Source organism: Hoplias malabaricus, chromosome 2 (genome assembly GCF_029633855.1).
Source record: "Hoplias malabaricus isolate fHopMal1 chromosome 2, fHopMal1.hap1, whole genome shotgun sequence".
Taxonomy (NCBI): domain Eukaryota; kingdom Metazoa; phylum Chordata; class Actinopteri; order Characiformes; family Erythrinidae; genus Hoplias; species Hoplias malabaricus.
The window spans coordinates 29,335,541-29,359,244 of NC_089801.1; the positions used below are offsets into that span (position 1 = coordinate 29,335,541).

Consider the following 23,704-nt stretch of genomic DNA (forward strand, 5'->3'; position numbering starts at 1 on the left):
TTGAGGGAAAGGTAGAGAAAGAAAGAATGGGGAGAGAGAGCGAGAGAGAGAATAGGCAGAGAGAGGGAGAGAAGATTGCAGAGCGCGAGGGAGAGAGGGAGAGAGAGAGGGAATGGGAGAAGATTCGATAAATCAGCGTGACAACGAAAGAAGGATGAAGTTATGCGAGCCACGTTCTACTCACGGTCTTAACCACCACGCGCCTATTATTTATTTAGTGTAGTGTTATAGTGCTACACAGCAGTGGGTGGATTGTCAGGTTTTTTTGAACAGAGAGGCTATTGGATGCTCGGCTCGGAGGAGAGAGAGAGAGAGAGAGAGAGAGAGAGAGAGAGAGACACGATTGTAATGATGATGACTGAGGGCTGACTGACGGGGCTCTACTGGACGGGCGACTTAATTTGGGGACTACAATCCAGTTAAGGCTGCCGACTCCTTTATCCGAGAAATTGACGAAATCGAGCGGTGGAACTTACTCCCAGCGCGGAAAAAACAAGAGGAACACAGCCGGCTTTGGCTCGAAGAGACGGGCGATAGAGAGAGAGAGACAGAAAAGCACAGAGAGTGAAAGATTGAGAGTTCCGTGTCGAAAAGGTAAGGCGGTTTATCCTTTCTTTAACGAAGCTTAAGTTAGGTTTTTTATTCAAATTCCCGTGTCCACCTTAAACGATGCCTTCGCGTTCACGCGGGCTCTGAGACTGATACTAAACGCCAAGAGGCAAAATGACACCGAATGGGGAGAGAAAGAGAGAGCAAGTGTAAGAATGACAGAGGATGAAGGAGATGGAGAGAATGAGAAAGACGGAGAGAGATAGTGTTTTAGGAAACGGGGGGGAAACCCGCGTGAACGGCGCAAGAATGTAAATGCTGCACCATTTAAGGTGGAACGAAAAATAAGATTTAGGAAGCTCAACTTCAGCTTCGCTTTCTGTGAGCCCCGTATTAAAGTGTATGCCACGTACGAATGAACTAAATGTGTGTCGATAATATAACCGCCCAGACTTTTTATGGTGAGGAAACAAATGTGGCATAAAGCACCTGCCACTACTCCCCCTTCTTCGTCTTTTTATGCCCGTGATTTTCGCTGATGCCATTCGTATAAAAATGTTCAGCCCAGCCCACAATGCAGTGAATGGACGTTCAACATATGCGCATAAGTTATGGGGTTAAAAAATAATTATATATATATATATATAACTGCGTATGAGTCAGATTCCCCTCTTTATTAAGAAATGCCGAGAAGCTGAATGAGTTGTACACAGCTGTTGTTTTTCCCCCAAGCTGAGTATAGACTGCTAAATAAAATGTGGACAGGTTTTCTACCTTAAAGGAGAGCCTATTTTCAAAATTGCTTAATTATTAAATGCTGAATATGTAAGCAAAGTCATTCTGTGGTGTTTGAGGTGAAGTGCGCCATTGTAAAGACACTTAACCGAGTCAGATTTGTCCACAGCTGTGGAGATAGGAACCAGATGACTGTAAATGCTCATTGTGTCATATCGTTAATAGTTTTAAGGAAATGTTGCCATCCAAGGTGCATTTTTTCAAACCCGTTCACGACGAGGAGTTGCATGTGTGTTAGAAAAACTAGCACCTAACCTTACAGTCTGAGTATCATTCCGGAAAGTCAGCAAGGGTTCATTGTGGGCCGTTGTGGGATCAGTGTGATTTTACTCAGTTTCCCTTTGCCCACAGTCAGCTCGCAGTGGGCCACAGTCCGGTCACCTGCTGTGGGCTCAATACAAGACCTTACATGGCTGCTGGGAGTTCTGTGAGGGTTTGTCCAAGCCCACTCTGCCCACAGTCAGCCCACAGTGGGCCAGTGAGGGCACGCTTGCTGGGAAGTGTTTTATAGCACATAAATCATGTAAAAAAAAGCAAAAGATATGTGGTCATTTTGGATAAAAAAAGAATTCCTTCCACAAATGTAAAGTAATCCAAGTCAGTAAGTTTCTCTAATGCTCCATTTCACATCAAACATTTGAGAATGACTTTGTTTACATCCCGGCTCCTGAATTATTCAGATATTTTGAGAAACCAGTGGAATTCCCCTTTAACCTTCGCTGCCTTTATCCCCTTATCTGAGCTTTCCAGAAGCTGTGTTGAACACAGTTTGGTCGATAGGGGAAACCATGGTCGATTTTTAGCTCAACAAGGAGCTGTAGGCTGAGCCTCACTGTAGAGGCTACGTGGGACTTCACCTGAGGGCTACATGCGGAAAGTTAGCTAACTTCTAGCTGCTGGAAGTAAAACCTTGAGGGGTGACAAGATGCTTTGTTTTCTATGAGTAACAAATGTGTGCCTTGCCTTGAGCTTTTAGGATGTTGTGGGTGATAATTGTGTATTAAGTGTGTACATGTGTGTTGGGCTTGTGCAGCTCTGGTGTGTAGTAGCTACATTGTTACCTAACAAAAGACTTGCCTTGCATTCTAGTTTTTGAGTCATCAAATGTGTGTTTAAGGAATTGAGCTATAACACATTAGGATCTTTCAATGTTTATGTGCTTTTCCACTGCATGGAACTTTCTGTACTCAACTCCATTTCCTTTTTTTTTGCATTTGCATTTGGCAATTTTTGTAGCAGATACCTGGAACCGGGTACTTTTTTTGGTACTTGCTCTCCTGTGGTTTCAAGGGAGCTAAACAGGGACTAACATTGTGTAAACATAACAACCTTATCAATTAATACAAAATGCAGACATCCAGGTGGCTGACTAAATAATCCAGAGAGAGGTGGACGGTGCAACAAGGAACAATCAACAAACAACAACACGTTGAATACACTATGAATAAATAACACTTAATGTTACCACCGCTGTTGTTGTTTCCAAAGCTCCCAGTTCCAATTAGAGACAGTGATTGCAATGTCATCAGGTTCATTTTGAGGGGGAGCTGTGCTAGTGGAAAACAAACTAAAGACCAAGTACCAAAAAAGCAAATAGAGCTGACAAAAGCGCCATATTTTTCCTCTCAGCAAGTAGTCACAACTACTGTGTTAAAGAAAATGTCTGCCTGGGTGATTTACTCTACTAACTAAACTACAATTTCCTTGTAGATACGCAGAATTGGGAATTGTGCTTAGATGCCAATATCCAGTGTTTTTTTCATATACACATATTATATGTCCAAAGGTATGCAGACACCTCAACCTAACATTTCTTCTGCAATCATAGAGAGTTTGTCCCCTCTTTATCCCCTCTACACTTCTGGGAAAGCTTCAGACAAGATTTCAGGACATTGTATTTTTCCACAGGGTTATTAGTGATATCTGCTATTGATAATGGATCTCTGGGTAGGCTTTAGACTAGATATTGAGACATTGGTGTGAGTATTTGATTGTATTCCACAGCAGGAGCATTGGTAATGTCTGAAATTAATGTTGGATGGCTAGTTTTGGATCACAAACACCACTCTTGCTAATCTCAAAGATATTTAAGAGATTTCTATCCATGCTTTCACTCCACAGCCCACTGATGAGGGTATTATACCCCACTGACAAATGGCACTGCTACAAGAAATTTTAGGCTCACGTTCAATTTTACCAGAATCTCCCTCTCTATTTGTAATTCATTTTTTTTATGAGATTATACATACTGTACTTACTAATACACACTTATGTCATGGCTAAATGCTAGCAAAGCCTATCAATGGTGTTCCAGTGTGTGGGATGATTTTGCTTATGAACATAAGCTCACCGAACAAACAGTTAGTCACCTGTGACTGAGGTGTGCTTAACAGCATGTAATACCCCTCACAACCATGAATAACAGCTGTGATTAGATTTGGCATGGACTGGACAAGTTTCTGGAATTAGGAGAAATTAATGTTTATTCACCCTTGCATCAAATAATTGCGCAGATTTTGTGGCTGCTTTCCATGATATATTACATGGTGTAACAGGTAACCCCACAGACTTTCTAGAGGATTCAAATGGTGCGATTTTGCATGCCAGTGCAGATGATTCATCTGATGAGATGGCAAGTTTCCAGTCAAGAACAATCCAATTTTTTGTCTCTTTGCCCACTGTAACCAGGCAATTTTGAGAACAAGTGTGAGAAAAGGCTTCTTGTGTGTCTCTGCTACATATGTTCATGGTATATGCAGTTCTCTGCAGGGTGTTCTTTCAGAAATTGGTTGTGAAAGACCTAGGTTGGCCCCTAGAAGCAATTCTTGCATGGACGCAAAGCAAATTTAATTTTCATGCTGTGAAATAAGCAGGTGGTCCCTGTCCATCAGTTTCATCTTTCGGCCACAATTCTGACACAAATTTCCTGTAGACTGGGATTTTTGCCACTGCTGGTAGGCTTGTACGACTATATACTTCCATACACCTGCAAATTCAGCAACTTTCATCACACTATGCCCTTTGGCAGAAAAAGCAGTCACTCTTATTTGCCAATCATTAATATCTGCTTTGTGAACCATTTTCCAAATATAAATACCAAGACATTCACTGCACTGCACCACCTCTTCTCAATTTATAAATACCCTCACACACATAGTAAGTATCTATAGCCCAATCATACTCATAGTCATGGTACACCATCTTCACAAGTCTGGATTTACTACCGCCTTAAATATGCACTGTGACTGTGAATTATTTTTAGCTTATTTTAGATTGATACTCAGTTTGGGCTGTCTAGATTTGGATAGATATTAAGTCTGGGCTTAATATATCTAAAGGAATATTTAGTGTGTATCCAGGATTTTGCATAACTACTGTATACACATTCAGAACAGGGCTAAACCTTCCAGAAAATGTCAAATTTTTTGTCTCCCTCAACTAAAGCACCCAGCCTCAACTAAAGCGAATGGGCTTTGAGACTTGTGGTGTGTTTTCATTATGAATATTTATTCAAATGGAAATGACTGAATTATATTTTTGTCATTAATTGAGTGATGCACTTATAGCAAAATGAGGAAAGAACCCCTGCTCCTATCTGAATGCTGCTGCTGGGCTTTTTGTGTGCGACTAAAGGACAAGCCTGTTTTTCCATAGAGTAGTAGCCTTCTTTCTTTCTCTCGCTGTCTTTTTCTGTCTCACTCTCACTTTTTTCTCTTACCAGCCAGTGTATTAGTGGCTTTTTCCTGATGGAATACTCTCTGCTCCAGCTTGTCATTCTTCACCTGCGTGTGTCCTTTCCTTCTCCCTTTAGTTCTCCTCCCAGAAGACTGCATCATGTTTTCAGCTTCTCTAACACCAAGGGACACACTGTAAACATGCAACATGATTGCATGCGACCATCTCTCTCTCTCTCTCTCTCTCTCTCTCTCTCTCTCTCTCTCTCTCTCACTCTTTCTCTCTCTAATAAAAGACTGTTAAAAGTCAAAGTCTCCCTCTCTCTTCCTCTCGCTCGCTCTCTCTCTCTCTCTCTCTCTCTCTCTCTCTCTCGCTCTCTCTCTCTCACTCTCTCTCTTCCTCTCTCTCTCACTCGCTCTCTCCCTGTCTGTATTTTTCTCTCATGAGTAGAATTGCATCCATAGTTTTTTCTTTCCTTCTTTCTTTTTCCTTCTCTGACTCTCTCTCTCTCTTTCTCTCTCTCTCCTCTCTCTCTCTCCCTCTTAGTCATTCCCTTTCCCTCCATCCTTTTTCTCAACATATATAGCATCTGTCTCTTGCTTTTTCTTATAAATCCTGTATATTCTCCCTCTCACTTTATGTCTCTCTCTGCCTATCTCTCTCTGTCTCTCCCATTCTTCCCTTTCTCTCTCTCTTCCACCCTCCTTTTCTTTTTATCAACATAAACAACAGCATCTCTCTCTTGCTTTCTCCTACAAATCATATATATTCTCCCTTTCTCTCTCTCTCTCTCTCTCTCTCTCTCTCTCTCTCTCTCTTTCTCTTTCTTTTCCCCCTTAGCCCAGACAACTTTGGTGTTTCTGTCTCTTGGTTTCGCCTACACACCTCACATGTAATCTCTCTGTATGCCATTATTGTGAAACATGCATCATTTATGGCCACTCTATAGGACAGTCAGGGGGTATTTTCTTTCCTATTGTTATTTTCCTGGTTTGAGAGAGACCTTTAAATAAAACATATTGAATATGGGCTCTGAATAAGGGGCTTATTTGAATAGATAACTGTAGCATGATATACACTGAACAATCACTGGATTAGGAATACTTGCTATGTATCTACACTCACTGTTTATTTTATCATTCCTACCGACCATATGGTAGTTCAACAATTACAGACTGTAGTCCACCTGTTTCTCTGCATAAATTGTTGTATCCCCATTTCACCCTGCCCTTAAATTGTCAGGGCCCCCACAGGACCATCTCTGAGCAGGTGTGATTTGGTTTGTGGATCATTCTCGGCGCTGCAGTGACAGTGTCATGCCAGACTGAGAGTTGTCCCTGTTCCCAAAATATCCATCCAACAGTGTCCTGTGGGTAGCATCCTGTGTCCACTGATGAAGGTCTAGAGGACGACCAACACAAACTGTGCTGCAACAGATGAGCTACTGTCTGTGACTTTATATATACAAGGTGGACCAACAAGATAGGTGTGTCTAACAGAGTGCACACTAAATGTTGACACAGTGTTTAAAAACTCAAGCAGCACTGCTGTGTTTGATCCACTTGTACCAGCATAACACATACTAACACATCACCATCATGTCAGTGTCACTGCAGTGCATTAGAATAGTACACCACCCAAATCATACATTCTCTGTGGTGGTTCTGTGTGGGTCCTGACCATTGGAGAGCAGGGTGACAAGGGGTTAAGAACATATGCAGAGAAACCGGTGGACTACTGTATGTAGTTGTAGAACTAGAAAATGCTCCTGTTTGGTCAGTGGAGCTGATAAACAGACAGTGATTGTAGATGCAAGGCAGGTGTTCCTAATTCAGTGATCATTCAGTGTATTTCTACATAATATTGACATTATGTAGCGGTATTCATATGTGATACCTGCAAGTTGTCTCTATCTCTCTCTCTATTTCTACTTCTCTTTTGCCTGCCATCGTCCTAGAGGCAAATAACGAACCACAGGATGACGTTTAAATAGTGAATCTTTGTCCTCTCACCAACAGTCTATCCTAATTATAGCGGGAAAATGTTCGGAACGGCTGATGCTGAAAGACTAAGGGTCAATCAGTGGGCTCTTTGTATAGACAAAGCTACAAATGCACAGGCCTAATTGCCTCATCTTGAAGCACGTCTCTGAACGTTAAACACAGCTGCACGGGTTGGTGAACATATAGGACACATGCAAATTCCCTTCACTTAGATTCAAATCTCTCATTCTCATCATGATTCAGTCGCTGTCTCTCTCTCTCTCTTTCTCTTATTCACTATCTGTTTCACATTCCTGACAGTGGAGCCTTATTGTAATACTGCTGGTTAAAACAGTGTTGCCAAAGCATTACCCAAAATAACTGGACTGTAATTAAAGGGCTCATGTCCTATATTTCATTCCCCGAGGTCCACTCCTATTGTTTATGTAGAAGTGCTGATGTTCCCAAAGTGAGCATAATTTGTTTATATATTAACTTTTCCAGTCTTTCTGTGTCCCTTAACGGGAACATATTAAAAACTTTATTCAGCATTTGCACATTAATATGCATTTATGCAATGCCTATTAACCCACAAACTTTAAAATTAATACAACCCAGTCAGTTTTCTGTGGTTTAAGACAAACAAACAAAAACGGCTAAAATACAAATCTTCTTCTTGCTTCTTGTCCCTGGGCTCTTACGCTGAACTGAGCTGTGGTTCATTCTCATTTGAACAGGCACTGAAACTGCTTGATCATTACAGAGCTGTTAAGACAGGGAGAGAACGGTGCCATGTTGTTTGATCCTTGTGGTATTTTTACCAAAGCATTTCACAGATGTTTCATTAAGACCCCAGGGAACTTGTGGGAAATTGATCAAATATATTCAGGGTTAATATTAAACAAGCTGTTCTCATTTCTGTGCCTTTAAGAGGGATATATGGAAATGACCCTTGTTATAACTGGTTAACCTGTATTATGCCTCTATACAGTTTTGTATTGTTCATCAATAAAGCAGTTATAAAGTACTTGTGACTGAATTGTTAGTGTGATAACCACATGAAATAAATGATTAACAAATATAAGGCATTTTTTTCTAGGTTATGATTTTGCATATATTTTACAGTAATGTAATCTCTCACTCTTTGTTTAATACTGTGTTTACTTGTAAATATCAATTACAGGCATTATTTTAGTACATCAGACATCATTGTAAACAAATCCATTTTAACAGCCAAATTTTTTTTGCACAAGGTTATATTGTGCAATATTTGTATAATTATCCTGTAAGACAAGCTATTAACATCCACTTTTTAAAAACACCATCGGACATCTTGTAATACGGATGCCATTAGACAGCAGCACGGTCTGTCCTTTTTTCAGAACGCCAGCTCTAAGATGATACAATAATATGTAAAGCACAGGGAAGATGAAATGTGATGTCCTCATTAGGCCTGTCAGAGTGGTTACATAAACTCCTGTTTATTCCCAAGTATTTGAGCTGATCAGACTTATTTAAGCTGACAGCAATTATTTCCCACAATTGTTAGGTTTCGCAATCATATGTTTACATCAGATCCAGCAGAATTTGCATTGGGTATATTGTGCTGAGACGAATGGAAATGGAAACAAAAGCACTACAGAGAATTTAACATGTATTTCTGTAGGAGGACAACTGCATGAATACAAGTCAGATATTTTGAAAAAGTAGCTAAGGGCTGCCTAATTGCTCTGGATATATGCTTTGCTACAGTAACAGCTTCGACGTTTCTGGGAAGTATTTGCACTAAATATAGGACCATTGCTTCACAGATTTGATTGCATTCTGCCATGATATCATTGGAAAACGAGGCCAGCTGCTGATGTTGGTTAGTTCCGAAAAGCAAAGCCACTCCATCTCATCCTAGATGTATTTGTTGTTTCTCCACCACTCAGAATGCATTTCTACTGCTCCACACCTCAGTGCTGGGGAGCTTTTTGTTGTGGCCTTAACTCATGTGTCCAATTATAAAGCATTGCTTTTGACATTTTGTAAGCTGTAGGTGCACCTGAAGACCTGTGTTAAGAATGGGTGCACCTTAAAATAGCTAAATTCCCCCCATCATAAATGTTCCCTGATTTATTTCCCCGTTGTCAGTATTGTTTAAACTAAATAATTTCTGTGTTGATATATTTGTCTTAAAGGAACAGTAGGTGAGATTTGACATTTCTTTGCTCCTCGTCTCCCCCTAGAGTTTTAGAGTGTAATCTACTTTTACAGCAATGTCCTGAAATAAATTGGGGAGTGGGGGGTGGTTTCCTACCCTTCACCAAATGTTTCACAGTGCAGTTTCTGCAGTGCTGAACCCAGAGAAGAAACACCAGCGGCACCATGCTCTCTTTTAAAGGGCAGTGAAGCATCACTGTGATTTTGAATCTGTAATTTTAAGGTAAAGATACTACTTAGTGCTGCTTTAAATAGCACCTTTAATATTTATTGTAGATTGAGTTGTTTCTGTCAGTATGGCTTTTCTATATATCAACAGTTATAAATATTAATAAATATTAATAATTGCCATACACTTGAACTGGGGCGGCACGGTGGCGTAGCAGGTAGTGTCGCAGTCACACAGCTCCAGGGACCTCCGGGTGACTGTCTGTGAGGAGTTGGTGTGTTCTCCCTGTGTCTGAGTGGGTTTCCTCTGGGTGCTCCGGTTTCCTCCCACAGTCCAAAAACACACGTTGGTAGGTGGATTGGCGACTCTAAAGTGTCCGTAGGTGTGAGTGTGTGAGTGAATGTGTGTTGCCCTGTGAAGGACTGGTGCCCTCCAGAGGGTTGACGTATAATGAGTAAAAAAAAGAAATGTATTAAAATAATCAGCACAGAGAAGTAAACAGATGTGAAATGGATTGGAATAGAAATATTGTGATAAACTGTAGTAGTGGAATATTTATTTTCCTCAGTCCCAGAATCCAGCTGTACCAGATAAGAAATTAAACAGGGCAGAGGATGTACTTCCTTTGTCTGACTACAATAGGGAGTTGTTCAGTACAAGGGAGTTATGGAACTTTTTTATTCTTAGCAAAAAAAAAATCTCTGGTGGTTCTCTATTGAGGACAGTGGAGCAGGAAATAAATCTCCTCCTCAAGCTTAGACACCCCCCACCCACACCTCTCACCATGCCTTTCTTTCTGTCTTGTTTCTGTATGAACACTAAGGCTCATTTTGCCTCTCTCTTCCTTCGTCCCTCTCTTTTGTCAGCCTCTGTCGGGCGGCCATGTTGCTTGTGTCATCAGGGAGAGAAGACAGAGAGGAGAGAGACACTGAGCCTTAGGGTGTGTGTACACACACACACACACACACCATCACCCCCCAACCTCCGCTTTTCTCTTCCGTTCCCAGCCTGCCTTCCCTGTATCTCCCTTTCCTTTCTCTCGCTCTTTCTCTCTCTCTCTCTGTCTCTCTCTCTCTCCCTGTCTCTATGTGACAGCTGGCAGTCAGTAGGGCATAGAAGCTCATGCCAATGCAGGAAAGACTTTCACTAGTGCATGGATACACACCCAATGTACCCCCACACACACATGTGTTCACACACACACACATGCATGCACTCACACACACACACACACACACAGAGATCATCGCATCCGCACATAATCATGAAAATGCAATTTGCAATAATTGCTAAGTGTAGTCACTGTTCTGTGCAATAGGGTTGGGCAATATGATTATCTTTTATCTGCATCATGATAAATTACATAACGTATGCTTTTCTCTGCACATTATGTATTCCCATTAGTTAAAGAACACTTACCAACTGCATTTCACTTGTTACCTAGGACCCTATCTGTCACACGAGGGTATGAACCTAGTTAAGAGAAGGCTAGGATATATCTCAGCCCAGACATCTGAAGCCAGTAAATGCTTCTTTTCGACCTCCCATGTTCAACACGCTTGGAGGACAATGCTAAGTGCTAAATCATGTTTTGTGTTCTAGAAGACACACGTGTTGTCCAGCGTTGTGCTGGGGAGAGCAGAGAAAGGGAGGGCCTTCCTAAGGCATCACTGGGGAACCAACTTTCCTAATGAAAGGGCCCACAGTTGTGCCACTAAAGTGCCGTAAACTACAAATCCATTCATATTTACTACATTATGACTGTGGTATTAGAATGGTTCATAAGTGGATGAGGTTAATACAGACTACAAAACGTAGTAGCCTGTTGTAACACACCTCAGTGTCATTACAGTTCATTTTGTGTAGCTCCTTGAATTTCTTGAGTTTCAGGCTCAGCTTAGCTTTTTCACTACACTCCAGTTAGCTTGATTTTATCTCTTTTTTTTAGGCAGTCTGTAAAGGATTTCACATCCTGTTTGCTGAGATGTATGCTTTTCATTTCTGGCTTATTAGATTTTCTTTAGTGTTTTCCACCACCACAGCTACAGACCACAAAGCTTGCTTAGGGCAATAACAAGTTTAGAGCTTAATGTCAGTCAATATATTCTTATTTAAACTTAAATAATGTCCATATTTGTGTGTTTATGTAGAAAGCGCAGGTTGTGGCGCTAGCTGTGGTCACTGAAATTTAAAACAGTATTCGTATTTCCCCATGATTTTCTATTTTGTGGCGCTTGCTTGCAAAAATTCTAAATTAATACATCTTAAGGAACAATAAGTTATATTTCCTCCCAAAATAAGCATGTGATATTCATGGAAATGATTTTTTCTGTAGCTTAGAGCAAAGGAACACTAGGTAGTATTTTCACCTCCAAGTATACAGCCTCAAAATCATTGTAACATGTAATAGGGTGAATAGAGTCTCTGCCATTGCTACTCTGGTCTCAGCATTTCAGAAACTGTACTACATAACGTAGTACAGTTTCCTAATGTAGGAAACGTCTGATTTCAGAACAGTATATGTGAACTATATGTGAACTGTAGGGGGAACACAGGAGCAAAAATATCAAATTTTATGTATTGTTCCTTTAAGTGAAGAATCTAATTGAGTCTCTTTGTAGTCAACATTTTATGCCCCATAGAGTGGGTCCCCAAATGGGGCCAGGCATATTTAATATAGATTTTGCACAGAATCTCTAATACATCCAGACCACTCGCTGTCAGTGTAATGGTTACTTCATAACATGAAGCAAAACGACTGATTACAGAAAATTACTAATTGCTACTTTAATTTCATCCTTTTAGAAAAACGCTGGCATAGTGGGCACAGTGATTATTAAGCTCTCAAGTTACTAGGCTATTTTTCAGACAATTGTGAGTGATATTTTGTATAATTCATATTTTGTACAGCTTCTATTTGAGCCTTTTTTGTCAGATAAAAATATTCAAACTGCAACAAATCAGAAAATATATGAATTGTTAAAGCCCTAATTATGATGATTTATTAGATATAATGTAAGTTACGGCTTGTTACATATGTACATGGATATTATAGGATTATGCTACTCTGTAAAGCTGCCAGGGCTGTGCAGAAGTGTACAGACCCATTCATGCACTCACTCATACGAACACACACACACACTCACACACACACACACATACATACATCTCACCCTTTTACCTTGGCAAATGGAGCATGTCGGATCATAGCAGCAGTGGGCAAAGCTCTGACATATTGAAGGGCCGGATTGTAACATTGGATTTGGATGTAAAACTGTGAAACAGTACAGCTGCGGAGATGCTTAAACCATGCACGCACACACACACACACAAACACGTACACACATGCCCTATACCACACAGAGAGGATTAACACCACCTGCTGTAAGGATAGGCGAAATGTCAGAAATATACCATCATGATCCATGAGGTCATTTTCGTGATTCCTTAAAATATAATGACGTTTAATGCAATATTACTTTAGAAATGGACATAATACGATCAAAAATAGAATACAATCAAAAAACTTTAAAACAATTTTGGTAAAAAATAAATAAAAATAAAAAGATGACATCATAACGGACTGACATCCAATCAGCTGCTTGTTGCTCTGCATAAGATTGTGTTTCTATTCACTGGTGGCTTTGTAAAATTGATCAAATCCATCGTTATTATGGTGTACAATGTCCAAACTTTTATAAACATTGTAATTAGTGAATTCTGATACTTTAGGGTGCATTGTTGATCCCATTTGAGCAGGGACACACAGCTTGTGTAATTTCCACAGAAAAGCATGACACAAAAAGGCATGTATTAAAGCAGCTGCCCATGTATCATAGATCACCAAGCTCAGTGCCTGCTCAAGTGTCATCCAGATGAATATAAAACCCCCAGGCAATGAGATGTGGAGCAGTTGAACTATGTTCTCTGTAGTGATAGAGGACCATTCAATATTTATAAGATGAGTGGTGTTAGTGTTGCAGAATTAATCTTCCAACATCACTACCTAACCCCACTAATGCTGTCATGGAGGAATGCCATCCAATCACAGACCTGTTCCAGCATCTATTGTAAAGCTTTCCCAGAAGTGGGAAGTGGATGGAGTTGCTGGACAATAAGGATAATTTCATTTTATTTCAGAGGAATTGGCCATATTCCATCACAAATGCACTTACTCAGTGTTCTAGAAATACTGATAATATCCTTGAAGTTGTTTATCATGATAACTGAAACAGATCCTCCGCCCCTTCCCTGCAAGGAAGTAGAGGAAAAAGAAGAAATTGCAAATCCTCTTAAAACAGTGGGAATGCCCTGGACGTCAGGTCTGGACATTCTGACCTCCCCCTGCCTTTCTGAGAATTACCCCTAATTATTTCAATAACTTCCCTGTATGAGGAGCCCAGCACAGGCTCAGATTGAGTTAAAATGCTGCAGGCACTCTGTGTTCCACAGAACTAGCTTTTCAAAGTCTTAAAGCGTCTCACTTTCAGTGCTGTTTTTCTCCTAAACACGATGGAAATCAGGTGCACAATTCATCTGAATTGTCGTCCGGCCCATTAAGGAGCGACGAAATGGCACAGGCTGTCCAATTTCCCTGCGCCATTTAGACACAAGGCTACAGGTAGGGCTTTGGTTGTTGATTTGATTGCTGTGCTCTTTTCCTCAGGCTTTTCTTATTCTTTTAAACCAGTTCATTTTAACTGTTTTTCCTTCTGTCCACACACTCGATTATCCTTCATATTACACTGTTTAATATGTAAATCAAAGTGTGTGTGGAATCGTCTATGCTGCGTGAAAAAGTAAAATCGATTTGCTTATTTCTTAGTTGCTGTGTATGTCTCAAATTCTTCAAGGATGAGAGCAAACAGGCCTTGCTCTTGCTGGTTTTTGAGCGACAGAGAACATGCGATTGATGGAGGCAATTATAGATGAGAACCAGCACAAAGCTGTAATTGATACTGACTTTCCTCTTAATTGCAGTGTAGCTGAGGAAGAGAAGGAGTTTTCATTTTCAGAAAGTGCACAAATTCAGAAGAAATACAGAGGAAGCTGTCTAAGCGTTGGACCTATTAAGAGGAGATTGCTTGTTTGATCCCAGTGATGGTTCAGCCATCCATTCCCCAGGTGGTGCAATTCATAAATTCAGGCATTCGGTGAAGGTAATATTTTTCAGTAATGCTCACCCAGGTGAATGTAGTGCTCACTTCTATGTTTTATAAATGTTAATTTTTAAGTATTAGAATCATCATGAGCTTTGCCAGATTTAACTGAGATTGCCAGATATTTGAATTCAGCTACTTTAAGTAGCACCCTTTATTATCACCCTCAATAAACACACCAACACGCTTGGAAGAGAAGGTTAAATAATGATTGTATTACATTATCAACAGATGTACTCATTGTATTAGAGTGAGAATATCTGCAGTGTTAATCCAGGTAAAACTAGTGCATATTTTAAATTTGTTATTGTATTAATGTATTATTATTAATAATATGTATGAGAATGTGTATGAATATTGTCAGATTTGTACTGCAATAATATATTTGTTGGGTTGCGTTTTGAATTTTTCATGCACATCTTTATATTAGTTTTATAGCATTCATTCAGTGACATACACACAGCTTATGCAGTGTTCATAGGAAAGTGTGGTGGAGCAGCTGCACATGACCTTAAGGTCACACTAACTGTCTTGGCCTCAATAAATCTCACTGCCACGTGTCAGCTAGTGGGCTATTAGGCCGAACAGGGGTGGGATGAGTGGACTGAATTGGTTCAATTGGAATGATAATATATAATATAATATAATATATTATAAATATAATTATAATAATACACAGGACAAGATGTAAATCATCCTATGCCAATCCTTTACAGATTCACATAGGGCCCACCCCACTCTCTTCCTACCTGCAGCCACAAATTTTCTGTTATCACCATTTGTTCAAATTTTACACCAAACCACTAAGGTTGCTGTGGCTGTTTAGGATCCGATCGGCAACCAGTTACCCTTAACTAATGGAGCCCAGCACATGTGTACCCAAACCACCCACTGCATCACTCACTCTTCACAGGGGTCTCCACGTCAGTGTTTCACTGGATCAAGCCCACAACACCTCCGTAAGTCTGGCGTACCAAGACCCACTCCCACCCTCCAAGCTGGTTTTACAGCTAGCTTTATAGCCCTACAATACCATTAACCATGAACAACTATAAATCCATAGTGGTCTGCCTGGTGACTACAGCTGTACCTAGCCCCACTGGCACCAGTAATGCATCCTCAGTGCCACCAGTTCCACGAGATCTCTACATGCTACATCACCAACAACCACAATAACACCTCTATTGTGTATTTCCCCTGCTAGTCTGTGGTTTTCCTATTTACAGCCACTGACTAGACCTTTCAGCTACTGATGACTCCTTCACAGCTGCACTTATTTTCCAGCCCCTGATGCCGAACTGCGCAAGCAGGCATGTGGCAGACTTGGCTATATATCCCCTAACACCTATCTCTACTGGTCTTACATGTGCCTGTCACCCACGTTCCCTCACCTCAGCTGCCAAGTCCGTGGATTTCAGCTTCTTCCTTTCAATTCTTCATCTACTGCATCCTCAAATGGAACTGTTAACTACAACCACTCATCAATGCATTAACCTCTAGGCGTTTGCTGTCCAACAAACACACTAAACACACTTGATTATGTCTCTATGCATACTGACCCTGCAACAACTAAACTTACAAGCTGATAGAATATGCTTCGGTTTGCCAACCCCTGTACATAATTTACAACTAGGGTCTTCACCTAGCCACTGTCCAAGATTTTGCGGCACTGGAAGGATGCCATAAGTTGCTCCCAGCAATAACTTAATACGACTTGCCTTGATATAATATATCTGTCTTTTAGCTAAGTGTTGGGAGGGAGCTTACACTGAACATTTTTTTTGGTGATAGAATACAGAAAAAATTGTTAAGTCTTATTTATCAAACCTTGATCTCGTATTATTATTTTGCTGGTTTATCACCGGACAAACCTTGAAACAATCGTGATCTGCACCCTCATTATCCCCAACACCTGTTTTTTATTGTGATAGTTTGTCTGTGGTTTAAGTCTGGCTGTTGGCTTTTGTGTGTGTGTGTGTGTGTGTGTGTGTGTGTGTGTGTGTCTTGGCCATATCCCAGCATGCCTCATTAGTATTTTAAGAATTTTGACTTGCGCCTGCCTTTGTTTGTTGATGACTGGTTGATGGATTTGTCTGAATTTGGTCCATCTGTCTATTTTATGACTCCTGCCCTAGGATTTTATATCTAATCCTTGTTTTGCTCTTTGAAAGTTCTTTTTAAATCTCCTTCTCTCTCATTGTATCTATTCTTGCTCTCATTACACTTCCAATCAAATCTATATCTGACTTATTATATCTGAGTATGGAGAAGTAAAGTAAAAATGGTGAGATGCTGATTGCTTCCTGACACATTAATTTAATACATTTTTGCACACTTTTGTAGTTAAATTGGTATACTTGTAGTTGGAGGAAATATTCTAAGCAATTTCTAGGCATCTAATCGAAACAGATTACAGAATGTAAAGCTTTAAATTAGATGTTGGAACATCATTGTAAGGATTTGATTGATTTCAGAGTCCAGGGCATTAGTGGGGTTAGGTTACAATGTTGATGTTCAGTTTTTGAGTGCCAATACCACTCCATCTCATTTCCCATGTTTTGGATGGTGCTTATATATAACAGAGAACACATGTCTGATGGTCCATGGCCCAATGCTGAGGGTCATTAAAAGCTGTGTACCCATTCATGGCTTTTATCATGTGACCTAGGGCTAATGCAGGTGGAATGTCACATTTCTGGACACTGATATGTAGTGTGGTAGATCAGCAATGATGTTTAGCGTGCAGACTTAGCTTCTTTAGCTTTGTGCTAGTGCTACCAAAGTATCTGAGAATGAAACTGAGTAGTAATGGAGGTCTATGTCACCCAAAATCTTTAGTCATAGACCTCTTTCAAGTTAACCTTAAAGCTTTAATGTTGCGGTATGGGGCAAAGTGTGCAAATTGGATTTTGCTGTGAACTATTTCTGTGTTTCCAAATGGCAGAATTTTATTAAGAGGACAGTCTGACCTGAGTCCAACATTTAATGTCATTTGTAATGCCCAGAGTGCAGAATTTTCCAGACTTCTTTATTCAACAGCCTGAACAGTTTGACAGAACACTTGATTTTGTATTCTTCCTGTGTTTTTGTATATCAGTATTCTCTCACTACAATACTCAGCATGCATTACACAAATGCGTCAGTCTCCCCCACGGCAGTGAGTGAAGAAATCCACTGGTGTGCCACGTATTTAAAGTCTGATCTGAAGCCTTCCATGTATCTGGCTTTGCTGTGCATTAGCCAGATAGAGCCTGTAAAACAACATATTCCAGCAAAACCACCCCCAAAAAATCCACCTCAGTGTAGCTACCCACCTCCAAGACTCACCATCAGAAGGTGATTTTCCTCATGTTTTGCAAAATACTGCAAGACCTCTGTAAGGTGGACTGAGCAAGCTTAGAGATGTAGAGATGGTTGCATTTTTTATTTTGGCCAGAGTGCCCCTTTAAGTGCACTGATGATTCTTTTAAGATGTGTGTTTTTTTACAAGGCCTTTCTGCTAACCTAATCACCTAATCATTCATGAGAAACATTAAAATCTGATGCTGATGCTCATGTCCTTGCAGCAGAGTCTTGCTGAAGCTTCAGCCGTGTGGAGCTGTTTTTATGTAACTGTATTATTCAAGCTAGTCTCTAGAGGTAAGCATGGAAATGAGAGAAATTGTGAATCGTGTGTCAGTTTTGTTCAGAAAAAAATCATTTGAAGCTTAGCAGAGAATGATACAGACATGTTTTGAAAGCCAATCTTGCCTCAGAATCACACCTTAGCCGTTTCTTACTTGGAGTTGTTGAGGTTTTAATATTGGTGTGAAAAACAAAAGCATTTTGTTTTTCAGGTGTTTGTAGTCAGCCTGGGTCTCTTTCCCCTCAAAGGTGGATTTTAATTATTTTTTTTTTTTAACTAGGGTTAGCTTTCTATCAGACAGATGCTACCTTTCTCAAAGGCATAGATTTGGTCACAACATTTATAGTGACATATAAAAACCTCTCTACACACAACTCCCATTCCTCACAAAAAACAAAAAGGGATTGATTCATGCTGACAGTTAACCAGCTTATTAACATGTTTACATCGTCTGCTCTTTTAAACATTATATGGACTTTGCCCATTGTGTTTACTGGTGTGTTTGTTTACATGATAGTAAACATCAACGTTTTTAGCCACTCACTCTGTTCTGTTCTCTGTTTTTTTCTGATGTGTTCTGGAGCTGTTATGTCAGTTTGTATAAAATCATTGATTTTATTTAATTCATGATTTATTTATTTAGGATTTTTAAACATTTGTTATATTCCAATTCAAATGTGTGAATATTCTTAGTAAATACAAACTTAGTAAATACAAACTAATACAAATTAATTAATAACCATGTAATAAACAGGCATTTAATCCATTTATAGGCCTTTATAAATGTAGTCTTATTCTATAGTGGTACCAAGATTTTAATCATTTCAATTTATCACAACAATTTCACGCAATATGAAGGACGGCTGCTGTGTTCAAATGGTGAAGTAAACTAAAAATCCACAAAAGTGGAGATACATGTTTTTAATTGGACATCAATGATTTGTACGTTGTGTTATCATCTTCTTTCAATTTGCCCCCTCCCTTTAAGCTGGTTATATGCTAGGCTGCCTTAATGTCGCCTTCAGGACTGAGACTCTGGAAAGCTCAGTTGGAATAATCCCTTCCAAAGATTTCGATCAAATATTGGCAGGGACAATATTTTCCATGCAAAATATTCGTTTGGATGTGTCCCTACTGTTCATATGCAAAGCTACATTTTCCTGCTCAGTTTTGGGCTGATTTGGTTACAGTCAGTCAATTATAAAATATTTAACCCAGTGTAGTAGACTTCTGTTTGGGTACAGAGGTCAATAATGAAATAAGTTCTGGAATATTAGAATATCAGGGTTTTTTTCACATGTGTAGGTTTGTGTGTTAGTGCATGAGTGTTTATGGGTCTATATGTGTGTGTGTGTGTGTGTGTGTGTGTGTGTGTGTGTGTGTGTTTAAGACCGTGAATATGCAAGAATGAAACAGTGAGGGAGAATCTCTGGGCCAGATTATGGCTCTGCAGATGTTGGACCTGTGGAAAAGATTAAAACACACACACACACACACACACACACACACACACATACACACGCACAAACCACAGACAGGATTATTCTTTAAGATAAACACTCTAACCACTCCACCCAAATCCAAACACCTAACTGATCATGGTTTTACATAACACTGACCCTACAATACTGACATTACAGTGTGTACAGCTAACAAATAAGACAAATCCAAATCCCCACCACCACACACACAAACACGCACACTCACACAAACACACACTTTAGGGCTGTTTGAGTAATCCTTTATTACAGCGCAGATGCAGCAGTGGTCCAAAACTCCATATTACAGGACACAATGCAACACCCGATTAAACACACACACACACACACAAACACACACACACACACACACACACACAGAGTGCTGACAATGTGCAACCAGATTAGTGCTGAAAAGCACAGGAAAAGGAGATGAAGTGAGAAAAAAACTGACAAAGCTGAGGGATATGCCTGGTGTTGCTGGTTTTTTATACTGATCTGAGACCTATTTTATTGCAGTTAATTCCAGGATTTGGGCTGGGAAGGTTGGCCGGAGTTAAGTGCTAAAGATTGACTTTTAGCAGTGTTATGTGCCAGGACAAGTCCAGGAAAAAAAAAACATCAAACCATGGATGGAGGTGTTTATTGACTGTATGTATATCCAACCCCACCTTAGTATCTGTTTTCATAATCATAAGCGTGTAATAATCCACAAAAATGTCCCAGTCCACATGTGAAGTGAATTTACTGTGAAAAACTAATACGTTTCTCAGAGAAATGGCATTTGTTGCAGCTTACGTTTGGCGCTTCTCCACTGCTTTGGAACCTACACATCTCTACTCGGCTCTTTTGTTTTCCACTGGCCAAATCTGGTACCTGGTCCCTGGAACCAGGTACTTTTTCAGTCCCTGCTTGTGCTGGGTTCCAGCCGTACTGAGTAGGTACTAAATCATGATGTTTATACCCTACAGAGCGCTGATTGGCCAGAGAGTCATGTCAATCACCACAAAATGCAGAGCTCATTCATATCTAGCACAAACTCGCCACTTGTAAAATCTCTTAAATTACAGCAGCTTTCACATTTATTTTTATCCGACTCGTAATTTAACCTCGAGGTGTTTTGAAGAGGTTTATATGCTGCTTGGGCTGATGGCCGATGAAAATTTGAAGCGAAAGCCAAACGTGCAACAAGGAAAACTGATCTGTAAGAACTGGGGTGCAGAGCGGTGTTCAGTCCAAAAAACAAAAACAACATTAGAGATGGGGTTTTGCAATGTCACCGTCTCCATTTCGCGAGGGAGTTGTGTTAGTGAAAAAGCAACAAGCTTTAAGTGAACCTAGTGGAGCCGAGTTGGGTCGAGTCAAGTAGAGCCAGACTCATGCTGTGGAAAGGCCCCAATTGAACATTATTTCTTAAGACAAAAGAAGGAAGGTCCTCTGCATTTGACACTTGTAATTTGACACTTGCTCCAAAGACATTTAGGATATTTTTTATATTTGGATTAAAAAAATATATTTAAAAAAACCCACAGATACAAAAAAAATTCCTAAATGTGAGTATGTGAGGAATAGTGAACCCTTATGGTGCATTTCCTAACTGAGTTTGTATGTGTGTGTGTGTGTGTGTGATTATGTATGTAAATGAGTGAGTATGTATGTAAATGTAAAGATACGGTACAGATACATTGTGTACTAAAGGTAAAAACAGTTTAAATATACCTTTAAAAGTACAATAAAGGTGAAAAAGTCCAGCTGTGTTCCCTAAAGATACATTAGATTCTCTTTTTCATTAATAGTTTCATTAGAGAACTGTGTAAAGTAAAACAATGTACATATCAATATATCACAATATAAAATGTTTCTATAACAATGATATGATTTTATACACATTTTCAGTATTTCAGTTTTTATTATTTACAGTATCTCTCACTGATTGACAGACATTACCGGGTACTTCCGTCAGTTAATTGCAATCAGTTTTAAAGTTAGATTAAAAATATTAATACTGACAAAGCCAAGATGTTTTTGTTTGATGGTGATGTCATGTTGCTTTCACTTCTTGGCAGTTTTTCTTTTGTTCATATTGATATCGGAATTAAATTGTATAGACTGAAATTAAGAAATATATTGTGATATAAATTTTGGCCATATCGTCCAGCTCTAGGTACAATTATGTTTCCTGAATATGTACCCTTGCGGGTACCACAAAAGAGAGGATAACAGGCACCACCACAGTGACAAATTTTCTGACAGTGTATGTACAGTGGTATGAAGAATTGTTTGCCCCCTTCATGATTTCTTAGTTTTTTGAATGTTTGCCACTCTTGAATGTTTCAGATCATCAAACTAATTTAAATATTAGTCAAAGCCAACGCAAGTAAACACAAAATGCAGTTTTTAAATGAAGGTTTTTAATATTAAGGGAGAAAAAATATCCAAACCTACATGGCCCTGTGTGAATGTGTTAAACCTAAACCTAATAACTGGTTGGGCCACCCTTAGCAGCAACAACTGCAATCAAGCGTCAGTCTTTCAACAGCGCGGTGGAGGAATTTTGGCGCACTCATCTTTGCAGAATTGTTGTAATTCAGCCACATTGGAGGGTTTTCGAGCATGAACCGCCTTTTTAAGGTCATGCCACAGCATCTCAATAGGATTCAGGTCAGGACTTTGATTAGACCACTCCAAAGTCTTCACATTGTTTTTCTTCAGCCATTCAGAGGTGGACTTGCTGGTGTTTGGATCATTGTCCTGCTGCAGAACCCAAGTTCGTTTCAGCTTGAGGTCACGAACAGATGGCCGGACATTCTCCTTCAGAATTTTTTGGTAGACAGCAGAATTCATGTTTCCATTTATCACAGCAAGTCTTCCAGGTCCTGAAATAGTAAAACAGCCCCAGACCATCACACTACCACCATCATATTTTTCTGAAATGCGGTGTTACTTTTACTCCAGATGTAATGGGGGACACACCTTACAAAAAAGTTAAACTTTTGTCTTGTCAGTCCACAGAGTATTTTTCCAAAAGTCTTGGGGATCATCAAGATGGTTTCTGACAAAATTGAGACAAGCCTTAATGTTCTTTTTGCTCAGCAGTGGTTTTTGCCTTGGCACTCTGCCATGCAGGCCATTTTTGCCCAGTCTCTTTCTTATGTTGGAGTCATGAACGCTTACGTTAACTGAGGCAAGTGAGGCCTGCAGTTCTTTGGGTGTTGCTGTGGGGTCTTTTGTGACGTCTTGGATGTGTCGTTGCTGCACTCTTGGGGTAATTTTGGTCGGCCGGCTATTCCTGGGAAGGTTTACCACTGTTCCATGTTTTTGCCATTTGTGGATAATGGCTCTCACTGTGGTTCGCTGGAGTCCCAAAACCTTCGAAATGACTTCATAACCTTTTCCAGACTGAGAGATCTCAATTACTTTCCTGTTTAAGTGATTTCTTGATTGAGAACACGTGTGGCAGTAATCAGGCCTGGGTGTGGTTAGAGAAATTGTACTCAGGTGTTTAAACCACAGTTACGTAATGGGGGGCATGCAGGTTTGGAATTTTTTGAGTGACAAACATCCAAAAAATGTAAGAAATCATGAAGGGGGCAAACACTTTTTCACACCACTGTATATCAGTGAATGAGTATGAGTGTGTGAGCATGTGTGTGACTGAGGAATTGAGTGAGTGTTTGGGACTAAGTGAGTGAGGAATGTGGTGTGTATGTATGTGTGTAAGTGAATAAATTACAAGGTAGTCTCATGAGGTACTTTGCATCTAAAAACTGTGGAAGCTGTAACGAAGCCAAAATATGGACAGAGTGAATAATGAGAAAGCTGATTATACTTAGTTTTTGAGGTGTTGTTAATTATCTGTTCATTTTCTATTAATTATAGTGATAATTCTGTTAATTATGTTATTCCAGTTTTGAAAATTGAAGAACCTTTGGCTATTTTGGCTGGAAAATAAGTAAATCAAGGGAGAATCAGTGTTGTATATATAAAGATATCTCTGACTATATTGAAATGCTATGTTGCATCATATGAAACGTTCACACAGATCTTTTTCATCACAACCTGCATCT

General features: G+C 39.8%; 1 protein-coding gene across 1 annotated transcript in view; it reads left to right on the plus strand.

Moving 5' to 3' along the window:
- The first annotated feature begins 244 nt into the window (after window positions 1-244).
- The window catches only part of flrt1a (fibronectin leucine rich transmembrane protein 1a), a 68,234-nt gene continuing 44,774 nt past the window's right edge, over window positions 245-23,704 (plus strand). The window contains exon 1 of the mRNA XM_066660308.1: window positions 245-594. The gene's annotated coding sequence lies outside the window, so the exon portion shown is untranslated. The remainder of the gene's footprint in view (window positions 595-23,704) is intronic.